Here is a 17,005-nt window from a genome sequence, read left to right as displayed (position 1 = left end):
CTCAGCTGTCAGCTGACCCTGGTGGTGCCAGAATTCCCCAGGCACTCATGCTTCTGCCATCAAAGCCCTCCAGGTGTGTGCACTTCTGCTACTGAGAAAGGTCAAAATTATGCAAATCTGATGCAGGCAGGCAATGTGGTAGCTAATGCTTGGCACGATTCACAAGCTAGACCCTCCTTTTCCTATTTCCCCTCAGGAGCCTCAGCTGGGACATCAAAACGTGTCCACCAAATCAGAACAGCATTCAAGCCCATTTCCCACCTCCAGCCACTGTACTCCAGTGGGGCTCTCTGAGCTGGATCCTTTTCAATTTATTATGCTAAGGCCGTGTAACATACTCTAATATTCATAGCACCCAGGCGGTCCATCTGACTGCCCTAATCACCACATCTAAGTCTCCTCTCCAGCCTTTCTTTGGCCCAGTAGCAAAGGGAAAGTTTTGGCTCAAGTTCTTTTTCCTGGCTGATTATTTTCCTTTTCCATGCTCCTGCCTAAATGGATAGAGCATAAACCGCAGCTCTACCTTACACAACCAAATGCGCTCAGATGGGGGAGCAAGGTCTTGTCCACATGTTCTCTCTCAGCTGCAGCTGTGTTGGCTTAAGAGCCTTTTTGTCACCAAGTTGTCATCTGTACTATTACACGCTGCCAGGAGAGGAGGTTGTTAGCTGTACTATACCTTAACCCATTTAGGTTGAAATAAGCTCATTGTAGCTTGCAGATCTCTAGTGAACCTACACAATCTTGACACAAAGGAGGTGGGGAGGGCTCCCAGGAGTGGGTCTATGTGAACAGCTCTGGGAAGGTGGCCTGCAGGTGGAGGAGTGGAGTCTCCTTCACCAGCACACCGCAGCCACAAGAGGATGTAGGAAGAAGACCTCATTGGCATCATAAAACAGGGGCTGATGCAGCTTCTGTGCAGGATGGATGAAGGGACTGAACTGTGTCTGAACCCCTGTGCTCGCTTGTATTTCCTGGCCCGCTCTTCAAGATGCCAATTTAGCTATTAAGGTCTAATAACAAAATGGAAAGCTCAATTATAAAAGATGAAATATTGCACTAGAGGTTAATAGAATGGTCTGATAAACAAATCAGTTGTTGTATTTCATCTCCCTATTACCAAATTACTGGTTTGTCAGTTGTATGCTTCTACCCTTCTCTACTCTCTTTCCATGTGTTTTTTGTTTGTAATGCAGTTAATTAATATATTATCTGTCTTCTCTTTGAAGATAACAAAGTACAACTAAGACTTAGCTACGTTGCTTTAGCTAAAGTATCTCCTGTTCTTTTATCCCTCAAACCACATCTCTTGCTTCAGTCATGCAGCAATGGATGAAATGGTAATCAGACTTGGGAGATTTAATTGCAGTGCCAAAAGGCACGGAGAGCCCTTGGGATTCGGCACCCTCTTTTAGCCGTATGATGTTGATGCCAGGGAAATTTGAGATGAATGTATCTGATGAAGTTCAACAGGGCCAAGTGGAAGGTCCTGCATATGGGTCAGGGCAATCCCAAGCACAAATACAGGCTGGGCAGAGAATGGATTGAGAGCAGCCCTGAGGAGAAGGACTTGGGGGTGTTGGTTCATGAAAAGCTCAACATGACCTGGCAATGTGTGCTTGCAGCCCAGAAAGCCAACCGTATCCTGGGCTGCACCAAAAGAAGCGTGGCCAGCAGGTCAAGGGAGGTGATTCTCCCCCTCTACTCCGCTCTCATGAGGCCCCACCTGGAGTACTGCGTTCAGCTCTGGAGCCCCCAACATAAGAAGGACATGGACCTGTTGGAGTGAGTCCAGAGGAGGGCTACAAAGATGATCAGAGGGTTGGAGCACCTCTCCTGTGAGGACAGGCTGAGAGAGTTGGTGTTGTTCAGCCTGGAGAAGAGAAGGCTCTGGGGAGACCTTGTAGCAGCCTTCCACTATCTGAAGGGGGCCTACAAGAAAGCTGGAGAGGGACTTTTTACAAGGGCATGTAGTGATAGGACAATGGGTAATGGCTTTAAACTGAAAGAAGGTAGATTTAGATTAGATATTAGGAAGAAATTCTTCAATATGGGGGTGGTGAGACACTGGAACAGGCTGCCCAGAGCAGTTGTGGATGCCCCATCCCTGGAAGTGTTCAAGACCAGGTTGAATGGGGCTTTGAGTAACCTGGTCTAGTGGAAGGTGTCCCTGCCCATGGCAGGGGGATTGGAACCAGATGAGCTGTAAGGTCCCTTCCAACCCAAACCATTCTATGATTCTATGATAGAACAGAGCTTGCACATCATCTCCATAAAAGCTCCCACTGTTTCCAGTTTCACTGAATACTGTACACTTAGGCACTTCTGCCACAGTTGAAAAGCACTTTATAGGCACTGAGTGGAGCCTTGCCACACATCTTTATGCTAAGTGTTATCTTTATTTAAAAGATTGAAGGGGGAAGGAGAAGAGGGAAGGGAAGCCAAGAGGGATTAGTGCTAAGAGTGACTTATAAAAATACTTGCATGAGCTAACTTAATGGGAATTAGGCACCCAGCTGACTTCTGTGCATCCTGTGAAGGTACCTAACTCCCATGGATGAACTCCCTCAGGGACTTCTGCAAGTCTCTTGAAGTAACATTAAATCTTTGTAAATCTCATACAGAAAAGTGTGTCAAGCCCGAGCTAACTGTGATTAGGGCTGAACGTTTCTGCTTTTTATTTAAGTGAATGGGACTTGGGGCTATACAAAAGGTCAGCCTATACAACTCTGAGGGTATGACAGTGAGCCTGAATAACCGAGAGGCTCGCCAAACTAGTGCACTAGCTGATTAAGTGTGCTCAGACACAAGAGGCTCTGCATGCTGTGGCTGTGGGTCCAGGATCGGTATTTACCTGGTAACATTCATGGTCAGGTTGGACGGAGCTCCAAGCAACCTGACCTAGTTGAAGATGTCCCTGCTCATTGCAGGGGGATTGGACTAGATGATCTTCGGAGGTCCTTTCCAACCCAAACCATTCTATGATTCTATGGTTCTAAGGGTGGCCCTCAGTAGCCCCCAAAAGACTGACACCACTATGGTGACTTGTACATGCCACTCTGGAGCAGGAAATAAAATCTAGCTCATCTCACACCAGCTGTGGAGATGGCGGTGTTTTTTGGTGTAGTTATCAGCAGGACAGGGAAGGAGCCAAGGCAGTAAAGACTACAAAGAAGCAACCTGCTCCCCCTGAGGTATTGAGATAATCTGGTGGCTCTTTTGTGGCAGAGTTCAGAAATGCTCAGTATTTGTGATGTAAGTTTTTCTTCTGCTTCTGATCCTCTGATGTCTATGATTACACACACAGGCTCTACAATCCTTTTGAATTAGAGGGTATATTTTAAAATCTCGTTGTCTTTTCAAAAATCAAACAACGTCTCCCACCCCCAAAATCTCAGCAAGACAACTGACAAATCCATGCTAACAGGCAAAAAAATGTACAGAAACTCAAAAAAGTACACGGACAAGACAAAATAAGGTAGGAATTCAATGATATATAATGTACTGCACTCCCTGAGCACAACTATAATGCTAGTTCAGTGTAGATGAGACACTGTCAGAGCTTTTGAAACCTCTTCATACATTTTACAGTGTGCCACAAAACTAGCAGGCTTGGCCCAGTGCTGCTCTGATCATGAAGCAAAGAGAAAAGCAATAGCAAAAATGAGAGCTATGTCTGCTGATACAGCGAGTGCTATATAACCTGCTGGAGCATTGTTGATACAGGGCTGCATGTAAAAGTGTGTGTGTTTGCTCAGGTGTGAATATATGTACTGCCTCCCTTTGTTTACATGGATGCTTTTGTTTCCTGTGTTTATACAAGCTTGTTTTAAAGGCTGGCACATCTCATCTTTGAAGCTGTGAATCCCTCAAATTCCATCCAAGCACACTGCCAGCAATCCACAGCTGTACACAGCAAGAGCAAGTGAATAAAACAAGTGTGACTGGAAGGAAAGCAATGCTGCTTTGCTCTTGTGTGAGCTTTCTCTTTAGTCCTGTGAAGGACCCAATTTAGCAGAGCACTTTACTTTCAAACTGTGTGCTTTCACTGAAGGCTGCTAGCGGACCTAAAGATAAAGATGTACCTGAATGCTTTGCTGAATCGAGGCCTAAGAAGCAGAGCATAACAGACAAAATGTTGATCATTATCTAAGAAATGATGGGCTGGCATCATGCTGATAGAAGTACTTTTTCAGTGCACATAAAAACAGTAGGGATTACAGGTGAGGAATGGATATCTGCATCTTATCTCTCACTCATTGAAGTAAATGGCTTTATGTTTCCAGCAAGTTTATTTAACTTATTCCTTCCAAACAGGCATTTTGTGTTTGAGTCAGGTAGGGAAGAAGGTGAATGAACTCTTCTGATTGTTCCGCAAGTTCAGGGCAGCATTAGTTTTTCTCCAGTGACACATCTGTAAGCGTGGTGGAAGGCTCCATGTGCGAAGAAGCTTTGTACTGAGACTTTCCCTTTGCCAAACGGCAAAGAACATTTTGTCTTACAACGGGTTGGCAGACCAGGAGCGAGTCGACTCTGTTTATCATCTATGCTGGAGACCACCACACCTTGCCATTCCCAAAGTACAATAGCGTTTCTGAAACTGGGAAAAGCCAACAATGGTCTGGTAACATAAATATCTTCCCTGAGTTAACAGTTTGCCTTGCAGGGAAAGAGAAGGGAGAGGAGAATTTGAATTTCAATGTGCCCTCCCTCTACACACACGCGCGCGCGCACATATATGCCTCCTGCCAAAAGATGCATCTGGGTCTATAAAAATCCCGGATCCACTTGCGTGAATGCAATCTGAAGTCATAGGTTTGCATAAGAACCAAATCCTCAGCCAGAGGGCTGTGAAGTACTGTCAGCTCGTCAGCTGGATACATACAGAGCGAGCTATTTAGAGCTGATGTTGCTACTTGGAAGACAGGGACTTGGTTATCTTTTTACTTCTGTGCACCTGTGGCCTATCTTGCTTATTTCACAATGCTTCTACTTGCTTTTACCTCGCCTTGTTTGAGCTAAGGGCAACTTCAAAGTAAGCAGGTAACGTTTGGGTGCTCTAACACTTGCGTGTGGCAAACCTTTACCCAGGGACACTGAGGCAGTGCAGTGCCAAGGTGCTGTCTTGTGAGCTGGGGAGGGAGAGATCTCTGTGGAAGGAGAGCCCGATGAATGTCAGGGAGAGAGGTAGTCAGCAAAGCCGAGGGGAGTGCATCTGACCCATCAGATCTGCAGGGAGGTAACTTGGGGAAGGTCTGCTGTTATGAAGGAAGGAATTGCAGTGCAACAAGAGCCATAAGAAATAATATTAGGTGAGATTCACCAGAACCTCCCACCCTTGTCTCAGGTGATATATGCTCTGCTTTAATTTCTGGTTCAAGCAAACTACAGGCTTTGAACAAAAATTCAGCCAAAAGAGTGCAGGTTAAGCAAATAGGCTTTCAGAAAATTGTAGTGCATGGTTGACCATATCATTCTGCAAATAACTGCCTTCATTACAGAGGGCAATGACACTGACTCTCTACCCTTTTAAAAAATAAAAGGAAGAAAATAAACTACGGTTTTGGTCCCATTGTCTCTAGATCAGCTACAGGTCTTTACACACTATCAGGAAGTTACTCAGAGGAGATACTGCAATGCCTGTAATGCTGGTGCCGTCAGAATCTCCTCCTAGATGCAGGTGCTGGCCAGCCAACTTGAAATTAAATCCCACTGTGATGTTCTTTTTCCTATTCCACTGAAACAAATGGGGTAGTGGTTCACTGCTGACTCCTTCTCAAAGTGTGGTCTGTGACAGCGATCTTGGAAACGGGTCTGCGAGACAAGCTCTCCCATTCCTGCTCTGAAGTGCTCTAGCAGATTAAAAACAGTGGGATGGAGAAGGAGAGGTTGCTGAGCAGTTAATGGCACTAGAATGGGGAGATTGCATGTTGTGATGAACATTGCCATAGTTTGTGACCTTGCCTGGTGCATGCGGTGCTGATTATACCGAAGGATCAAGCAGATGTGAAGGAAAATTGAGTTTCATCTCCTCCCAGCTATCACAAGCCCTCTTTGGTAAGTAGAGGATTATGATACTTTTGGAAAATAATGTATATATCTGTGTGCGGCTGCAATAATGATGGATTTTTTCCCCCAACCAAAGTAACTGTGATTGATGCAGCTGGCTGCAACCTATAACGAACACTAAGGTTAATTGGAGCCAAGGGCACAGTAATCCTTAAGTAGCATTATTCTGTGGTGCACTCGTGTGCTGTCATTAATTTTCCTATTTGTTTGACTTTACAAAAACACATAGAAAAAAAATCTGAAAAGAACAGAAAAAAGAGCTCAATTATACCTCTTACAAGGTAGCACTGAGGATGGGGAGGAGCTGAATCACTGAAGTGCTTGATGACATTATGCTTTTGTACAGCATAACACCTCCAGGTAACTAGAGAGCATACTGTGCAGTGGCATTTGCTACATCTGTGCTCTTCTGTCTCTTCTAGCTGGTGCATTAAAAGATTGGGCATCATAACACTTCCAGGCCACAGCTATTTTATTACAGCAGACTTCAACCTGAGTCAGAATTTGAACTCCTGAAGCACTGGAAAAATATATGGAACATAGGATTAGAGCCATTGTGCTGTGTGAGAACGAACATGTGGCAGATCTAGTCTGGTATCTCTTCTCTGAAGGTGGCCAGCATCTGGTGGATGGTCAGCATCTAGAGGAATGGTCAAAGACCCCAGCAATAGGCTGACATGGGGATAATCTGCTTTCCATGTGGGGATCCTAATCTAGTACAGTTAGAGGCTGCATTGAACTCTGAAAATCTGAGGTATTATGGACTTTCCAAAAGCAGTTGTGGGGACCCTGGGGCATTCTCATTCAGTCTGCTGTTTGTGGCCACACACGTGTCCCATTCCCTTTCGGATATTAGTGAAGTGAAGTTGGGTCTAGCAGGATTATATGTTGCAGTGGTTCCTGCAGTACATATTCCTGTTACATGAAAAAAAAACCCAAAACATTTCCTCCCCACTGTATTTATACATTCAGGGATGGGGCCACAAAGCTTACAGTTGCGGGCTGTACTGCAAAGCAGCCATAAGAGTGGAAGGTACCAGGAATTAGAACAGAGACATGAATGAGAACTGATAAATCACAGACATCTAACAAATGATGTTTTGTCCCTGCTGATCCCACAGTCTTGCATAAATGTGCAAGACGAGTCAAGCCCATACAACATGTGAAACATTATATACTTGTCAGAATACTCCAAACAAAAACCTACCAGCCTACTCTCTCCCCTCCCAACATATAATGCAGTATAAGATCTTTTGCTTTATTATAGAAGTCAACAAGTCAGATGATTCATATTCTTATATAAAATAGATTTTATAAGGTTTTGTTTAAATGAATGGTGGCTGTCAGTATATGGCTATATTAGGATGTGTATAAGGAGAACTTTCAGTGTAATGTAGTATCAAGGACGTAAACTAAATTTAAATTACAGGGAAAATTAGGTCCCTGTGATCCACCTGAAGTGATACTCTAACTTCTAATACCTTTGCAAGATTTCAGGGCAAACAATAACATGAGAGGTGCAAAACCTACTGCCCAATTCATTCCATGATAATGGACAAATTACAATGTTTGGCCGTCAAAAATAAATACACACACTAAGAAAAATGACAAGTGTCTCTGTACTGCCTACAAGTAACTCTGTATGCATACTTTTTCACACTTGCACCCTAACAACATATTGCAAGTGCATGAGGGAGAGGAGGAAATGGGAGCGGGGGCAGGATTCCTGCATGTTACAGATACTGCTAACAGCTTTTTTTTTTTAGTCTTTCCCTTTCTGGTTGCTGTATTTCATACATGAGAAAATTTCAAGATCCTTCCCTTGTTATCACTTATTCTAACAGCTATGTATGCCCTGATGAGACTATTTTCTTGGACATATTCTTATTAGTGCTCTTAAACATGTCTTTTGATATGCCTCTTTTGGCTCAACTGCAGCACAAAACTGTAGATGTACTGGAAAATAAGGACATAAACTTTTCCGGACTTTGGCAAACAGCTAGACTTCTGAAGAAGAAGAATTATTATTGCTTTTGGACTACTCCTTTCTTGGGAAACATGATGCCCTGCCACTGTGTCCAGTATTGCATAGAAGTTTATTGGGTGAGCAATAACGTCTCATTGTCAACCTAACTAATAAGCAATGGAAAAGCTGGCAAGTAAAATTCAAGCTCCTGAAAATAATTTCTGAGAATTTTTCACATTCATATTTTTAATTATTCATTAAAAGAAACCAGAATGACTGACAGGATCACAATCCTTTTCAGTGGCCCCTTAAAATAGTCAAGATATTAACTCTGCCTGTGGTGGGTTTCTTAGTGGAAATGTAGCAAGAAAGTAGGAAAAGCAGAGGTGCAGTCTGGACAATGCATTCCTTAGTCATTATTTTCATGTATTATAAAGAGAGTAGAACAGGGTTCATGTGCCATACGAGCCTGTATTTTATACGGGGATACACTGACAGGGACATAAAACTTGGGGCAGTACATTACCACAGTGAGCAAGATCTTGCTTCTGGCCAGTATTGAACAAAAGTATTTTATCATGCATTTTTCAGCTCATCAGTATGATGTTACATGATCCAGCAGAAACCATATGGTACAAACTCCTACACAGTTGCAAAGCACTTGGTCTTTAAAATGAGTGCCACAAATCTTTTTGCCAATGCTTTGTACTTCTAGAAAGGATTACAAAGTTACCATTGCACAAAAGCAGCACAGGGGAGCCTGACTCATTCCAAGCTGTGGCTTAAGAGCAGCTTGGGGAGCAAAGGTAAGGTTAAAGGTGGCTTTAAGACATCCTTATATACTACTAGTCCTCAGTCAGTTTCTGCCAGATCATACCCTTGATCTCTTCCTTTTCTTTATTGCAATGTTTTGCTATTTTTAAGCTGCTTCTGCATCTTCTACTTCAAGTCTCAGGTGGGTTACAAGATGTAGTGAAGGGTGAAGTGTGCTGTGCACTCCTGCAAACTAGATGTCTATTATGTGGAGACTTGTGATTACGGGAGAGCTGGACTCAGTGCCGCAAATGATTCCTCCTAGTGCTATGTTCCCAGGAAATTCAGCAATATTTAGAGTAGCCTGAAGGCTATTTTAAGTTGTGCCAGCTGGTAAACAGAGCAGGGATTCAACAGGGTGATAAAGGACATTTAGACCAAGTCCTGACTTATACTCTCGGCAGGGAGTGTAATACAAAAACTGCTAGGAAAGCTCTGCTCAGTCTGAGAATTCACCTATTTTGGGATAAGTCTTCCAGGGCTGAGGGAGGGCCGATTTATACTAGAGGAATGGTGCCAATTTGCACTAATGCAGACAGGGTCTGACTGTGGAAAGGGAATAACAATAGCAGAATTATTTAAGGCCAAATATTGATATTTGAGACATAGCTGGCTGGAGGCTGGGCTTTTTGGTATTTGATTTTTCATTCATTAAACCGATGACTTAACCCATTTTCAGTCCCCGATAATGCAACTCAATTGGATGAGTGCTTTACCAAGCCATTAAAGGAACCACCTCATAGAAATAGATGGGCAAAATTGTGTTGATATTACTGCACTGTGACTCTGATAACAGGCATAATGTACTGAGCATGATACAGTGCTCCTTCAGTATTCTCACTGGGGCTAGTAAAAAGTAAAGGAAGGATGGGATGTTCAAGGGAAAAATCGCTAAGCTCCGTGCTTTCACATGTGATTCAAAAGCCGGGATTTTAAAATGACACTAGCTGGGTATAAATTGAAGCTGCAAGAAGCAGCAGTGTTTCCAGATGAAAGCATGCTGCCTTGTTATATGTATCGAAAGAAGGATACTGAAAAACTTGAGGAAAAAGTTGATGCTATCAGCCCTTGTGACTTCTTGTGCTTGCTATCTTGGTGAATTTTTGTGCTTGCCAGAAAAAGGTATTCATCCTCTGTGGCCTGCATGTTGCTAATATAAATGGTGGAGAGGGGCAAAAAACACCCTCTTGGTCCTCACGGAGGGCGCAGGCTGATCCAATACATAGGCTCTGGAGCTCACTGAGGCAACTATGGAGATAAGGGCTGCAGTCAGATGATGCAGATATCTCTGCAGGGCTCAGACCAAAAGGTCATTCACAGCACCTCAGTTGGAAGTCTTTGTCTTCACACTTAAACATGGAGAGGTCTACATCAACTCAGTCCTCAGCCAGTCTGGTACAAAGTCTGCACACAATTTATACATCAGTAGAGACTGGTTTGAGTAAGTCTAGGCAATTTTGCACTGAACTTAATATCGCACTCTACCAATACTAACTGTTGGTAGTGGCATGGCAACATAGGCTGGTGGCAAAACACCCTTTTAAACCATTTCTACAGTGCTCATCTACATCACAGTGCCGTTCTGTCCCGCGGCCAAATGCCTCCACTGTGAATGCTCAGTGGAAAGATGCGGTATTTTTAGCCCCCCACTCCCTGCCTGTGCTTACAGCCTTTGCTGTCTTTACCCCGTCTGTCTGGCAGAACAACACAGCCCTCCTTCATGGAGCTCCTCTTCTTCTGTCAAAGGCCATGACCTGGCCTTACAATTGCCGCAGCACCCATGGCCTCACTGGGTCACGCCAAAGGTCCGTGGCACCCGGGGCCTCCCGGGGTGACTCCAGGCTGGAAATGAGCCGCCACTCAACGGGATGATTCAGGCCACCAAAGTCTTACTGAACCACTCTCTGGAGAAATTTGTTTCCTCCTTCTTCATTGCTCTAGGAGAAAACCTTGCAGCAAAACTAGACTCAGTAAAAACAGTGAAAAAAGGTTGGGCTTCTTTTTTTAAATAAAAAGCGGTGCTGCAGTGTCGATTGTAACGGCGCATGTTTGTATCTGATGGCGGGGCAGAATTCTTGTACAAAATTCCCAGGCGGGAGGTGAGGGGAAGCCCGCCCCGCCGGCGGGCGCAGCCCCCGGCCCCGCTCCCGGCCCCGCTCCCCGCTCCCGGCGCCGCTCCCGGCTCCCGGCCCCGCTCCCGGCTCCCGGCCCCGCTCCCCGCTCCCGGCGCCGCTCCCGGCTCCCGGCGCCGCTCCCGGCTCCCGGCCCCGCTCCCCGCTCCCGGCGCCGGCCGCCACGCGGGGGCGCTGCAGGCTTTGCAGAGGGCCGCCGGCCCGGGGCTGAACTTCTCCTCGGACTCGGTCCGCTGATACTTGGAAAAAAAGAATTCAGTCGGTGCTTTGATGGGATACGTAGCTCGGCAAATAATTTAAGGGTGGTAGGGAAAGGACTGCCCGTCTTCAGAAAGAAAAAAAAAAGTATCGTCTCCTTCCCTGATACACATTTTAAAACACAGACGGCTAATCCTTTCGTTGTTCCCTAGTAAAGTACTTAACTCCGAGAAAAAAAGGGGTTTTTTTGAGCACTTTAAACAGCTCAGCTGGAAGCACAGAAATTATCATGAAGTGAAATATTTATGGGAGCTTAATACAGTTTAAGATTGTTATTTTCTCTGCCGTAAGACACTAGGGCCAATTAACTATTTCCAATTAAGTAGCCTAAAATAAAATAGCATGCAGCAAGAAATAGGGGCCAAATAGTTATGACTGGACTGTGGAAAGAAGATAGATTGACCCTGAATGTGAGGTAAATAATTTTCTGATACCAAAACATAAAACTACTATAGCATGAAAAGTCAATAATTGGATGAAAGAATGAGAAGGGAAAATCATGTTCAGCATTGACGTTATTAAATACTGTTCTTTTCAAATCCTATCCGTAAAACATGAAGCCTTTTTTTTGTCTAGATGTGCATCATATTGCATCGCATAATTCTGCTACACAAACATGTAACGGAATGCATTCCTCTCTACTCATCTGCCAAATTCCAAATTTCAGTAATTTTTGTGAGATTTCTATGCAGAACAAAGTTAAACATATACCATGAGAGAAATGTGTTTAGTTTTGTCTTTGAATGACTCAAAAATTATCTAATCAGCGTGTCACCATGCTGCAGTTATATGTGTTTTATTGCCCCTTTTTAAATTTTTTTTAATCATGTTTAATGTTTTTGGCATCTAAACAGTTGACATTGGAGCTGGCAGTTTGTATCTCATTGTATGAATGGGGAAGAGAGTTAAAATTTATCTGAAATGGATGAGGTAATGTTTACAGATTCATAACCAAGCTGTTGCTTTTGCTGTTGTTTGCTCTTCAAGGTTGGGTTAACAGTCTAACTACCATGGTGACTCTCTGGAAACCCAGAAATGCAGAACAGCACTTTAGCAACTGGGAAAGACAGAAACCTAGTGTTACATTACAGGATACTTTGTAGCAAGGGGAAAATTTTGGAAGAAATCCTGCAATCCCAGATGTTGCTTTTATTTTCACATTGATGATTTATGATGACAATTTTTCTCACACTTTGTAATGACGCCTCAGGTAAACTGTCTTGCTCACAACACAGAGCTTGGCCACAATGGGGAGAAAAAGTGCACTGCAGCCTCACGGGTAGAGCCTGACAAAAATCTTAAGATGTTCTGATACTTCTGGGTGCTAAAAAAGCAAGCTCAGAGTGGCTTTCCAAATGATAAATGTTTTCCTGGGAGCCTAGGATGAATATATATATATACATCAGTGGTTATTTTTCAACTGTCATTTTTCACAGTTCAGCCAACTTTGAGTTACTTGCATTGGAATGGTATCTTAAAGCGACTTAAAAAGGTATGGGTTTTCAAGCTACATTGTAATGATGATCTTCCTTGAGATCACTATATGTAATGATTAGATCTTCCTTAAACCTTTCTGAATGATAAGCAAAACTAGGCAAGTGGCTACACATATAAGAGCTTGAGACTATTTGGTTCTCTAAAAATACATCCGTGCATAAGTATTTGCAAGATTGGGCTCATCTGGTCTAACCTGCGACCACCAGACCGAATTTTCATTTTAGCTTAAATTAATTTTTTTGTGCTTGTAACTGTCCTTTGTCCACTACCCTGATAGCTTTGACTTGCTACTACAAAAAGCAGCAGCTACTTTACTTGCAATTTGGTGAGAAAAAATTTCCAAACTCTAGAGATAAAAGAGATTTGCACTGAGCTAACATCCACGTTTCACAATGCTCGGGAGCTCTTTCTCACGCACTCCCATTCTGGTCTGAACCTGGGATAAAGCACTGCACAGCGCTCGCTGCCTGCCTTGTACAAAGTCACGCTCTTTGTCTGCAGCGCTTGTAAGGGCATGCCTACAGGGCTGTGCAGCGGAGTGCGATGCGGAGAGCCCCCAGCCCACCCAGGCGCTGCCAGCAGCCCCACCGTACCAGCAGCACGCTGCACCTTGCCTCATCCGTCCCGCTGATGGGCAGAGTTAACCAGCCCCGACGCGGCACAGGGTTGGCACAGCTTGCCTGCTGTTGTGGGATCTCTGCCTGGCGCTGGACTTGACCTTTGCGCGGGTACCAGCGAGCTCTGGGACCTGCAGCACAGCGCTGAACCCCTCCATAAAGATGTTCTTATCACTGTGGTATCGAAATCAACAGTACCGCTATCCAACACTGCCTGGGAGAGACATCTGCTATTTAAATATGTTATAGCGGATGAAAGGAATTGAAACACAGAACCCAAACACTTTCCTTTTTCCTAATATAATCAGTATTTTTAAACAGTTTATCTGCTTATTAATAGGAAGGTTTTAAAACATTTTGCTTGGGCTGACATTCTTTAATTATAATATTCACACTGCTGAATATGCAGTCACACCAACAGAAGCTCCATTGTGAGAGAACACACAGATTCAATCTGTTTCTTTCTCTGAATTTTTCTGACTCGGTCATATTTTTCCATTCATCATTATTTTTTTGTTTGCTTCTCACATTTCTTCTTAAATGTGCGGGTTTTTTCCTCTTACTCTGTTGTTCCACTTGAAAACACCAGGATTAGCATGCAGATGTTTTTTTGATCAGAGATTTTTTTTTTAATCATTCCCATTTTCCACAGTCTATTTGGGTAGCTGAGGATTTTTGTTTGTTTATTTCTTTTCGACCCTGTCTTGTTGTTTATTTTTTTTTCTGATAAATGCATTACCCTAGACTTCTGACTGTAAACACCTTCTGTTTGCTATTGTTTTCTTAAAACAGCATTTTAGAAAATTAACTATTTCTTCTAATTAAATAAATCATGGGCTATGCTAATAATGCCAGTAAACTACTATCTTCCATGTTTTTAGTGCTTTGCTAACCATGAAAGCTTAGGTCAGAGATACTGTTTTAGGAAGGTTTTTTTGGGGGGGGGGAAAAAAAAAAGATATGTTTTTAGCATGTCTGTTATCTGTTGTAAAATTGTGCTGTAATACCTTTAAAAATTGGTTTTATAATTCACCCAAGTTATAGGATTTACTGAACATAGAGTAGATGGAGGAGAAAAGTAATCATACATCTTGCCAATAAGAAAGGACCAACTTTTTCTTTTTTATTTATTTAAAAACAATAATGACCTCTTTAAATGAGCACCAATTGGAATTTTGTCTGTCTTGTAATCTGCAGGCTAACATACACAGGAGTTGAACTACACTTAATTTTTAGAAACCTGAGAGGAGAAAAAGATATTCAGCAGCTTAGCCTAGGGAAACTGCCATCGAATGCCACTTAAGCAATCACCAGCAGAAAGAATACAACCTGAGCTGTTACCATCCATGAAACTGGCAACATCCACCTTCATTAAATCTATATTATAAACACTGAAGAGGTTCAGAAATGCCTTCTCTCTTGCATTAGAACAAGTAATCAATGGATTTTACAGGGCTGGTATTTCAATATAAATTTTTAATGTCAAGAAACTAAAGTTGGGGAGAGTGTTATTCCATAACCCTGAACATTGCCAGGAACTAGGGTATCCACCACTGCCATTTCGTGGCTGTACATTTTTTTAAGAACTTCCATGCCCAGAGCACCCATGGAGAGGGAATCTCACCTATACACCATCCCTTACAAGGAAAAGCAAAATTGCCTTTAATGATGTGGGCTGGGCAAGCTCAGAAATTCCACAAACTTCAGTTGTTTGGGAGCTTGGCCAAGTCAACAGAACGTGCTGCTCGTTTCCAATGTTCATTTAATGCCTAAAACTTTGTCGGTTAATAGTTTCCTCTCATCCAGAATGACTTTGCCTTTCCCTGGTGGGCAACTGCAATTCTGTTTTAAAAAGAATTATGACACCATATCCTGGCACCCCACGAGGAGCAGCTCTGGGGCAGCCCCACAGAGCCTGGAGAGAGGTCAGTTCAGTGGAGAGAAAGCACCACTCACACAATTTAGTTGCCTCTTAGAAAGCATCTGCCACCACCTCTTCCATGCAGTGGACTTAATTCCTGAAAAGTGTTACCGGCTGAAGTTAACAAACAAGACAACATTGAAATGTGAATTAAAAGTTTTTCTACAAATAAGTAAATGCAAAAATCCATGGATGATGCTTTTTCCTTTTCTTTGTTGCTAGACGCCTCGTAAAAAATGGGAATTTTTTTTTAGTAAGTTTTTAAAACAAGTTATCTTTTCTCCCACAAGAGAAAGCAGGAGATTATCTATTACCTGTAGCTATAATCAGGATAATATTACAAACCTGTTTTTTTCCCTGCAATCCTATTTCTTTTTGCTCAAGTAATTAATTTTTTGTGATATCACATACTTCAAGGAGAAAACACAAGATGACTTTGCTACAGCAGTACCAGCAGAGCAGCAAAGAGGGGATTTTTTTTTCTCTCTTGCTCTGCAATATATAACTGAAAATGCTTAGGGGGTTAGTCAGCTTTCTTTAAACCTGTGGCCGTTAAAAAGTGTTTTGCCAACCCTTCTTCTGTCTCTTATCATGAACAGACAAAGGCAGAAGTTCCTGTTGCCCTGCAGCCCCTTTGCACCGATCGAGCTGAAGCAAAGGCAGTACAGGCAAGGTACAAACCTCTCCCCTCAAAAAAAGAGTAGGTCTTCGTGCAGAAGTGTAGATGTGTGCCATCTCCAGTGAGGGACCTGGGTGCATGAGGTTACAGAGGGTTTAGCCTAAAGCTGCCTCCTTCTATCTTGTAATCTAATGATTTCTTATCCCAGCACAGCAGTTTATTACAGTAAGGACACAATTTAGCATCTCTCTGAACATACCATTATTGCTGAATGTATTTTAATTAGTTCCTGCTTGCAAAGCACTTGGACACGGAGGAACATGTAAGTGCTAAGTGTTACAGTCATTATCGTTCACCTTTACTTGACACATTTCCATTTTGTTTAGCCACTTGTGACCAAGGCATCTGCATGGCTTTGGCCAGACTCTACACAGGTGAGCCAGTGAGACCACAGCAACTGAGAGGCGGAGTCCTGAAATCTGCCTTGCTCCAGAAAGCTGGGAGATAAGTTTGGTGGCAATGTAATAAGCTACTACTTAGTAAGGAAGTAATAAATTATTGCAATTCAATTAACCGTATTGCCAACCCTGAGCCTCCAAATAAATCGTAAGTTCGACTGACTTAAAAATAAGTTACGATTGTTCTTTTGTCTTTTTTCCCCTTGGTAGACTTCATGTTTTCAAGGCTTTCTTTATACGAAAGAGGTAGGAACAGGTCAGAGCTTTAAGAAAATGAATGCTAAGAGTGAGCAACAAGGAATGACATATGCAGTGGTTTTCGAGACGAAATAAACACCATCAAAAAGCTAAAATATAAGGGCCTGATTCATTGCTACTAGTAAGTAGCAAGAGAATAAGCTGAGAATAATTTCACCAAAATCTATGGGTAAAATCTCAACCTCACAAATTTGTAGAAGTCCATTGAAAATGTTGCCAAGATCTCCAGTGGAGAGGGAAGACCAATAATCCAATGTAAATAAGAGCAAATGTAGGTCCTGCCATTAGACCAGACAGTTTAAATGACAGAAAACAGGATCATGTCCTCAGCTGTTATAAATTTCACAGGTTTTTGCTTTGCTTTTCCCTTGGAAGAATACTGATTTGGTTGTCTGAT

General features: G+C 42.9%; 1 protein-coding gene across 2 annotated transcripts in view; it reads right to left on the bottom strand.

The window, feature by feature from the left end:
- The window catches only part of LOC104021865 (cadherin-6), a 109,369-nt gene that overhangs the window by 75,443 nt on the left and 16,921 nt on the right, over positions 1-17,005 (bottom strand). The gene's annotated exons all lie outside the window — the stretch shown is intronic.

The sequence above is a fragment of the Nipponia nippon genome, unplaced genomic scaffold (assembly GCF_047370975.1).
Source record: "Nipponia nippon isolate SJK-2023a ecotype South Korea unplaced genomic scaffold, ASM4737097v1 scaffold_1, whole genome shotgun sequence".
NCBI classification, from domain to species: Eukaryota; Metazoa; Chordata; class Aves; order Pelecaniformes; family Threskiornithidae; genus Nipponia; species Nipponia nippon.
This window is presented reverse-complemented; position numbering and strand designations above follow the sequence as displayed.